Source organism: Tamandua tetradactyla, chromosome 20 (genome assembly GCF_023851605.1).
Source record: "Tamandua tetradactyla isolate mTamTet1 chromosome 20, mTamTet1.pri, whole genome shotgun sequence".
In the NCBI taxonomy this organism is placed as follows: domain Eukaryota; kingdom Metazoa; phylum Chordata; class Mammalia; order Pilosa; family Myrmecophagidae; genus Tamandua; species Tamandua tetradactyla.
Genome location: NC_135346.1, coordinates 5,464,594 through 5,474,750, shown reverse-complemented (window position 1 = coordinate 5,474,750; position 10,157 = coordinate 5,464,594).

The window sequence follows — 10,157 nt, the reverse complement described above, 5'->3', positions numbered from 1 at the left end:
ATACATATAAAATAGTGATTTTTTTGAATGCGTTATTTTCACTTCTGAATATTTATCAGGAAAAAAATTTCTTCAGCACATTTCAGTGTCTTTTTGACATACACCATTCTATTTAATGAATATCTGAAGCTCAAATGAAGTTCAGCAGGAAGGCGTGATCTGATCCATTATCAATTTTTGTGAACAAAACTTGGTTGAAGGAATTTGTCCACGAGTTGTCTCCAGAAAAGTAGTAGTTTGGTTTTTATATCTTGTCTCTTTGTATAATAATGCTGTTCTGTGTATGAGGTCTGTCCTTTCCTATCTCCTTCTGAATAGATACCAGTATTTCAAGGAGCTTCACCTTCTCAGCACTTTCTTAGGACACAGCCACGTCTTTGTTTCGAAGACTGTAAATGAGGGAGTTGAGCTTGGGTGTGTCGGTCATTTCATCCTGCAGAGCGTATGGTAGGCTTCTGGGACAATGTACATGCTGATGGCTATTCTTGAATAATTATTTTACATATTTTAGTTATAAGAATTCATTATTTTGTATGTGCAAAGACAAATTATTTTAATCTGTTCCTTGTCTTGCAATTTATGTAGGTGACATTCAAAAAATAGAATTTTAAAATTTTATCAGATAATATTTCTCAAAGATTTTCTTTGAAATTAATAGTTTTTCTTCTGTTATGAAGGTGTTTTCTGCACATTGATAGTAAAGTTATTGTCCTATATTAGTATTTAGAAAAATATTTTGATATTTATATTATGTATAAAATTACAGCATTTGCTTTCATTACGTAAGGCAAACATATTTAGTGTTTCATATTTTATTCAAATGGTTTATATAATTGCTTCAGTACCATGAGTTGAAAAGTTTATCTCTCAGTTTGCATTATTGATTTATTTTAAAATGATTTCAAAAATATGAGTGCAGGAATATTTCCTAAATCTCCTACTCTATTTATTCATCTGCTTTATGACATTGTGCTTTAATTAATTTGTCTTCATATGTCAATGATATTGCTTTGCCATCCTTTGCTCTTTTTACTGTTCATATGAGTAATGAATAAACATATACATGCATATACACTCACCTATAATACATGTGTATATGAATGCCTTACATAAGCTTTTTTTTTTTTTTTGCATGGGCTGGCACTGGAAATCGAACCTGCTTCTCTGACGTGGCAGGTGAGAACTCTGCTGAGCCACCATGGTCAGCCCTGTCCTTTTTTTGTGTGTGTGTGTATGTGCTTTTTTTAAAGTAGTTTTATTTAGATAAATTCACAAACCATGCAGTACCTGAAAAGTGTAAAAGTAATGTTTTCTAGAATGCATAAACTTTTGAAGTTCTTTGTGTTTGTAATAAATCTCTTTGTTTGATGACAACTGGTCTTGTAGAGATATTTAAATATTTAAGGCATCTGAAGAAGGTGTTTTGATATAAGCAAATGGAGAATTATTTATTCAAGATATTTGATAACTATCATTAAGAACAGCAAGCGTTTAGAGCATGTGCTTGAAAACCTACTCTCACCTCCCCCAAGCTGAACTTTGGTTTAAAATTCTCTAGTAAAGCCTTCTGTATCCAAGAATATGAGGCTCCTTCATCTCCCAGATCCCAAACTTGGGCAATGTTTTTCCACAGTAGGGTAGCTACCAGAATTTCCCATCTCACCTGCAGCACCATGTAGATGCTCTATTCCAAGCAAGGAGAGCTAGGATCAGTTTTTTCCACTCATGAGGTGATAGCCCCTCCAAGGTCAAGCAGACTGACTTGTTTTGCCTTTGCTTGTTCATACATCTGCCATTCCATACAGGGTGAGGCAAGTGGAAAAGAAGAGGTCCTATCTCTCTTGCTCAGCATCCATTTCATAGAGCAGTGTTGTCACTCTGAAGGAAGTAGTCCGCCTTCCCCACTCTTACCTCCAGAGAAGTGGTGCAAAGTTTTTGCTCCAGAGGATAAGCATTATCTAAAGACAGAGAGGTCTGTGCTCTCCCAAAGGAGTGCATACACCTTATTTCGAGTGTAAAGAGTATAAGCCTAAGGGTGTGGTGAATAAAAATATAGGTATTATGGATAACAATTGGTTAAAATTTGAGACGGCTGGTATGCCTATGTTATCCATTTTTAAAACAATAAAAATGATACAAAAAGAACAAGTTTATTAGAAACATACCACCGAGTTTAATGGGCTTCACTCAATTTCACAACCACTACCCTTACTTTATTGTTTATGGGAGTAGCCAGTCTAAGCCCTTGTGAAGACTAAGATTTAATGATAAAATTTTATAATGCTTCCCCTCTGCTGCTAATAACAATGATTCAACAGGAATTCACTACTGTAGCTTACTACGGAAATACTGAATGCTGCAGGTTTTGTCTCAGAAGTTCTTAGGAAACCCAAAGACAGTAATAAGTATAATATGGAAATTTTAAGGCTCTGGAATAAATAACTATAGCTAATGTTAAACAGCAAACTTCCTTGCCAGGTTAACAAAGCTACATATTTAATTCACTAGCTATTACCAGTGCCTAATGATTGTTTTTTTTTTCCTTCTTAGTTTGGTAGTCGTGCCTTGACAATACTTCACAATGGGCTGGCATGTAAGGAAGTTTTTAATTCACAGTTTTAGAAGCCAGAAGTCCCAAATCAAGGAGTTTGAATCAAGGGTGATGATTTCTACAAGCACTGAGATGACAGCCTGTGTCTCACCACAACTGTGTCTTAGGCACCACATCCTCCACACCTTCCACCACACCAAGGTGGAAAGCCCCTACTCTGAAGCTAGTAAATTCCTTTGCATAGATCTCTGCTTTCATGGTTCTGCTCTAAAGTCATTTCCTTTCCTTTTATCAGTCTTTATCACTTTCATTTCAGGCTGGCAATACTTTGCATAAAAATTCTCAAAATGGAAAGTGTGAATGGGTCCAAGTCGTTGGACTAAAGGATCTTCAAGAGATCCTTTCTAATGCGGTGATATTTCCACTCATGTCTTCCTCAGAGATGGTTGTCAGGATTCATGCACCATATACTTAATCTTCATAGGAAACAGATGTTCAGTCAAACCACTGCATGGTGTTCCCTCTCTGGGAACTCTTCTCCCAGGAAATCAGAAAAGGACCCAATGGAGTCATGTCTTTGCAGGCAGAAGATTAGTTGAGCCCTATATGTGCCACGATCTAAATCAATGTGGAGTTCTTAAAATCAGATGTTACAAATTTCATTACCTCAAAATCTCTTCATGGCCTCCTTGACCTCTTGGTATCTCAAGGTTTAGATAAATTAGTTCAGAAAATGTGTAGTCATGGTTTAGAACCCCACAGAGCATACGGAAAGTGCCCTCATATTGGGGGAGAGAATGTTTCCATTCAACAGACTTACCACAGGCAGGTTGGAGGTTGAAGAAACAACTATTAATGGACCTCACCTGGAGTACTAGAGCAAACAGATGGGCACAGGAAGCTAGAATGTCTATGAATGGATGGAACAGAATTATAAGGTCCCTTAAGTGGATGATATACCCATAACGGAAATGGACCCGGCACACCAGTGGCAATAGGGAGATGGATGTTACAGAGCAAATAGTTTAAGGAGCAAAAATCTGTAACATACAAGTTAAAATATATAATACTTGTATAAAAGAGTTGCTGGAACCCCTGACCCATGTATATATGTCCACGGACAAATAGTCCATTTTGCTAATGATTACAGGGTAACTTATGTTGGAAAGATAAGTAAATATTGATCAAAAGACATGAAATCAAGGAGTATTTTATTTCTACCAAGGCCCAGAAATGGAGATGTTTGAATATTACTAGAATTGTTTTACTTTGAGTGGAGAGTACATTGGAGTGTGGAATCCGGTCTCCATTTGGGTGAGTTGAATCAGTATTTATTTCGCACCAGCACAACTGAAAAGAGGATGACAATACCAAGAAAGATGAAAACTCTCATTTGACCATTTGGAAAAGACAAAGGTGTATGAGATATATTCCAAAATTCTGATTTTCTGTCTTCATGTTTTAAATAAAAATATCAAAGCTGATGATTCCATGTAGTAACATTGACTTTCCTTTAAGAGAATAAATAATGATTACTAAAAGCAATGAAATTTTCTTGAATCATCTCAGAGAATGTGTTTCTTCCATTTCAAAACACTAACTGTGGGCGGGCCGCGGTGGCTCAGCGGGCAAAGTGCTTGCCTGCTATGCCGGAGGACCTCGGTTCGATTCCCGGCCCCAGCCCATGTAACAAAAAACGGAAAAACAAAATACAATAAAACAAGAAAATGTTTAAAAAAAGATGTTTCCCTTTCTTCCTTCCTTCCTTCCTTCTATCCTTCCTTCCTTCTCTCTGTCTTTAAAAAAAAAAAAAAAAAAAAAAAAAAAAAAAAAAAAAACACTAACTGTGTGTCTATTGAGTAATAGCCACTTTGATAAATAATGAAATGATATAAAGATCTTACTATTTTATAATTAAAATAGCATATGAAAACACAGGAAAAAAAGATTCTAGATGATTCGCCCACACATTTTTTTCACCCATGCATTTATTTTCCTCATTTGTATATATTTCCAGCACATATTGTGAAAAAGTTGCATTTCTGAAATTATTGACATAAGACATTAGTCCAGCAGAGTGGGTGTTTGCAAAATTCAGTATAATTTTTTAAAGTTTTCCTTAATGCATTTTTCAATTTTGAACTTATGTCAGATATAAATTGTAATGCAAGTACTATTAATATATGTATGTAAAGAATATCACCACTCTTATGAATAAAATGATGCTTATTTCTTTCTGTAAATATAGATGAGATATTTTCAGCTGTGTAAAAAGTTATGCCAGACATTGCAACCATCTTGACGATCAGTCATTAAAATGTAATTTAACATGTACTAATCTGCCTTTGACTCAAGGTACATGTGACTCAAGGACATGGAAATCCAAGTTAAGACATTGAATTATATCCTCTTTCTATTTTATTTTTTTAAAGATTTTTTTATTGTATCACAGTACATTTTTTTCTTTTTAACTTTTCTGTTGTATAGTATAAAATATATACAAATCAAAGAAATGAAAAAGCAAGATTTAATAAACACTCTTCAACACGTGGTAACAGGACAGATCCCAGAGTCTGTCATGGGCTACTACGTGATCCTCTCATATTTTCCCTTCTAGCTGTTCCAGAATATAGGAGGTTAGAGGGCTTAAACTTTTTTATCATCACAATTAACTTTTTTTCCTTCTTTTTTTATGAACAACTACATATATACCAAAAAGCTATAAATTTCAAAACACAGCACCACAGTTAGCTGTAGAACATATTTCACTCTTTGACATGGGTTACAATTTCACAATTTTAGGCTTTTACTTCTAGCTGCTCTAAAATACTGGAGACTAAAAGAGATATCAATTTAATGATTCAGCATTTGTAGTCATTTGTTAAATCCTATCTTCTCTGCATAATTTCACCATCACCTTTGATCTTTCCATACCTCTCTTTGGGGGTGTTTGGGCTATGGCAAATCTAAATATTTTCTATTGGATGGGTCTGTCAATAATATGTGGTAGGGAGTTGGAACTATCTGATGTTCTGGAGAGACTGGGCTTGGTTTCAGGACTTAGCTAGCCCAGGGACCCATCTGGAGATTGCAGATTTCTGGAAAGCTACTCTAGTGCCTGGAACCCTTGTGGTATCTTATATATTGTCCTAGGTGTTCTTTAGGATTGGCTGGAATAGTTATGGCTGGGGATTGGCAGGTTATGACAGGTAGCAAGATCTATCTGAAGCTTGCATAAGAGCAACCTCCAGCGAAGTCTCTCTACTCCATTTGAACTCTTTCTGCCACTGATACTTTATTAGTTACACTTCTTTCCCCCCTTTTGGTCAAGATTGATTGCTGATCCCATGGTGTCAAGTCTGGATTCATCCCTGGGAGTCCCCTCCAACATCACCAGGGACACTTTCACCCTTGGATGTCATCTTCCACATAGGGTGGAGTGCAATGAGTTCACTTGCAGTGTTGGGCTTAGAGAGACCGAGGACACATCTGAGGAACAACAGAAGTCCTCCAGAATTAACTCTTAGGCGTGCCTACAGGTAGTCTAAGCTTCTGCACTACCTACATAAGCTTCACAAGAGTAAGCCTCATGATCGAGGGCATGGCCCATAGATTTGGGTATCCATAAGGTTTGACACAGGATCAGGGGATTCCATGATGATAAAGTTTAATAGTTCCATAGTCTTTCTCCCCTCCCTCAAGGGACTTAACCAATACTCTTAACTTACCTGCTTAATATGCTTTAGGATGTATCCAAGCATTACAATAATCAATATAGGATTAAAGGACCTCTTTCTCATTCTGTGCTTCCTGTGTTAAGTTGTTCAAATGAGCTATATAGGTAGGTTGAATTGGATTATGCTCTACAGAAAATTTCAGTTCCAGATCAAATAAATCTTTCTTCCATTGGCCTCAAAGGGTATGTATGGTTCTAAAATATTAGACTGTCTTCCTTACCCCTATGTTCTGAATTTCTTTAAACACAACCTGTTCAGCTTCACTCTTATCTCTAAATATCAGGTTATATATATATAACAACCTCTCAAAATCCAGATATAATCACCATTATGGATTTCTTGTGTCTCCTCTAAACGCTTACAATCCAGGCCTCTGTTTCTTATAAGCATTGTCTAAAGGTGACCTGACTATTGTTGTTCTTTTGTTCCTGACTTATTTTGTCTCACCAAATTCCCACATGTTCGTTCACATCATTGCATGCCTCATGACATTGTTCCTGTTTGTAGCAGCACAACCTTCATTCATAAGTATACACCATTGATCACCAACCTACTTCTCCATCAGTGCATCCTTCAGCCACCTGCATTCTTCAGGCATCATGTAGAGGGCCCAAAGACCACAGTCCATCGACATTCTTAATTTTAGATAATTTTTCATTCCCTAGAGTTAGAAGACCGATGAACACACCCTCACCAAATAGGAAATCTAAACATTCTCTTAATACTTGAGCCTCACCCCATTATTTACCTCTGCTGTTGCTGTGGTAATGCTGATTGTTTCCTTTTGAACATAGATCCTAGAATGCAATAGCACTTTTCACCCTGTACCCTGGAATTAAACACTTTTTATAGAAAAATCATATCTTTGAAGTAACTCCTGTGAGAACTCATTCATATTTCTAGTGTGAGTCAGTGGAACACATAGGGTTATACAACCTCTTTCAATCTTGTTCAATCTCAATGTGGAAATATTACTTGTAGACCCACTAGAGAATCATCATCACTCCTATCTATTCCCTTACATTAGAGTTCAATCTCATTAGCTAACGGTTCACCCATCTCCAGCTTCTATGTATCTCTAAGTCCATATATTCTGTATTATAAGCCTCTGATTATACCTTTATGCTGGTCATAGAAGTGGAATCATACTGTATCTGTCCTTTTGTGTCTGGCTAATTTCACTCAGCATTATGTCCTCAAGTCTCATCCATCTTGTCATGTATTTCAGGATGTCATTTTGTCTTACTGCTGCATAATATTCCATCATATGTATATACCACATTGTGTTGATTCACTTCTCTGTTGATGAGCATTTGGTTTGTTTTCATCTTTTGGTGATTGTGAATAATGCTGCTATGAACATTGGGTTGCAAATGTCTGTTTGTCAGCTCTTCTGGGTATATACCAAGTAGTGCTATTGCTGGATCACAGGGCAATTCAATGCTTAGTTTCCTAAGGAACTGCCAAACAGTCTTCTATAGAGGTTGCACTATTATACATTCCCACCAGCAGTGCATAAGTGTCCCTGTTTCTCCACATACTCTCCAACATTTATAGTTTCCTGTTTGTTTAATAACATCCATTCCTACAGGTGTGGGGTGGTATCTCATTGTAGTCTTAATCTGAATTTCCCTTATAAGCAGTGAAAACGAGCATCTCTTCAGGTGCTTTTGAGCCATCTGTATTTGCTCTTCATAAAAATGCTTATATATATCTTTAGCCCACTGTATTATTGGATTATTTGTTCTTTTGTTGTTGAGTTGCATGATTTATTTATATATACAAGAAATCAAACCTTTGTCTGATATGTGATTTCCAAATATTTTCTCCCATTGAGTTGGTTGCTTCTTCACCATTTTGACCAAGTCTTTTGAGGTGCAGAAGCATTTGATTTTGAGGAGGTCACATTTAACTATTTTTTTCTTTGTTACTTGTGCTTTGGATATAAAGTATATGAACCTACCTCCTGTTACTAGGTCTTGAAGATGTTTCTGTACATTTTCTTCTAGAAGCTTTATGGTGCTAGTTCTCATATTTAGGTATTTGATCCACTTTGAGTTAATTTTTGAATAGGGTGTAAGACAGTTGTGCTCTTTCACACTCTTGTCTATTGATATCCAGTTCTTCCAAGTCAAATTATTGAAAAGACTATTTTGTCCCAGGTCAGATGATTTGACGCCTTGTCAAAAATCAGTTGACCATAGATTTGCAGGTCTTTTTCTGTACTCTTGATTCTATTCCATAGATTCTATTCCATGTTTCTTTCTTCATGCCAGTACCCTGGTGTTTTGACCACTGTGACTTCATAATAGGTTTTAAAGGCATAAAGTATTAATCCTCCCACTTCATTCTTCCTTTATTTAGGATGCTTTTAGCTATTCAGAGTCTCTTTCCCTTCTAGATGAATTTGGTAGTTAGCTTTTCCAAATCTTCAAAGTATGTTGTTGAAATTTTGATTGGTACTGTGTTGAATTTGTATATCAATTTGGGGAGACTTGACATCTTAGCTATATTTAGCCTTCCCATCCATCATCAGGGAATATCTTTCCACCTATTTGTGTCTCCTTTGATCTCTTTTAGCAATGTTATGTAGTTTTCTGTGTACAAGTCCTTTACATCCCTACTAAAATTCATTCCTAATTATTTGATTCTTTTAGTTGTTATTTTGAATGGAATTTTTTCCTTAACTGACACCTTAGCTAGGTCATTGCTTGTGTATAGAAATGTTACTAATTTTTCCACGTTAATTTTTTATCCTGCCACCTTGCTGAATTTGTTTTTTGGCTCAGGAAACTTTGCTATAGATTTCTCAGGATCTTCCAAGCATAGTATCATATCATCTGCAAATAATGAGAGTTTTACCTCTTCCTTTTCAGTTTGGATGCCTTCTAATTCTTTGTCCTGCCTGATTGCTCTAGCTAGAACTTCTAGCACAATGTTGAATAACATTGGTGACAGTGGGCATCCTTGCCTTGTACCTGATCTTAGGGGGAAAGCTTTCATTGAGTACAATGCTGGCTATCAGTTTTTCATATATTCTCTTTATCATATTGAAGCAGTTACCTTTGATTCCTATATCTTGGAGTGTTTTTATCAGAAAAGGATGGTGAATTTTGTTTAACGCTTTTTCAGAATTAATGGATATGATCATGTGACTGTTCCCTTTTAATTTCTTAATGTGTTGTATTACATAATTGATTTTCTTGTCTTGAGCCATCCTTGCATTCCTGGTACAAACCCCAACTGGTCATGGTGGATAATTTTTTTAATGTGCTGTTGGATTCGATTTGCTAATATATATTGAGAATTTTTGCATCTATATTCATTATAGAGTTGTCCTATAGTTTTCTTTTCTTGTAGATGTTTACCTGGTTTTGGTATTAAAATAATATTAACTTCATAAAATGAGTTAGGTAGAATTCCTTTTTCCTCAATTTTTTGGAAGAGCTTGAGCAGGATTGGTGTTAGTTCTTTTTAGAGTGTTTGATAAAATTCCCCTATGAAGCCATCTGGCCCTGGGCTTTTCTTTGTAGGAAGACTTTTGATGACTGATTGATTCTCTTTACTTGTGATTGGTTTGTTGAGATCTTCTATGTCTTCCTGAGGCAGTGTAGCTTGCATGTGTTTCTCTAGGAATTTTTCCATTTCATCTAAGTTGTCTATGTAAAGTTGTTCCATGTATTCTCTTATGATTTCTTTTATTTTTTCAGGATCTGTAGTAATGTACCCCTTCTCATTTCTGATTTTGTTTATTTCCATCATGTCTTTTTTTTTTGGTTACCAGTCTTGCTAGTGGCCCATCAATTTCATTGATTCTCTCAAAGAACCAACTTTTGGCTTTATTAATTCCTTCTATTGTTCTTTTCTTC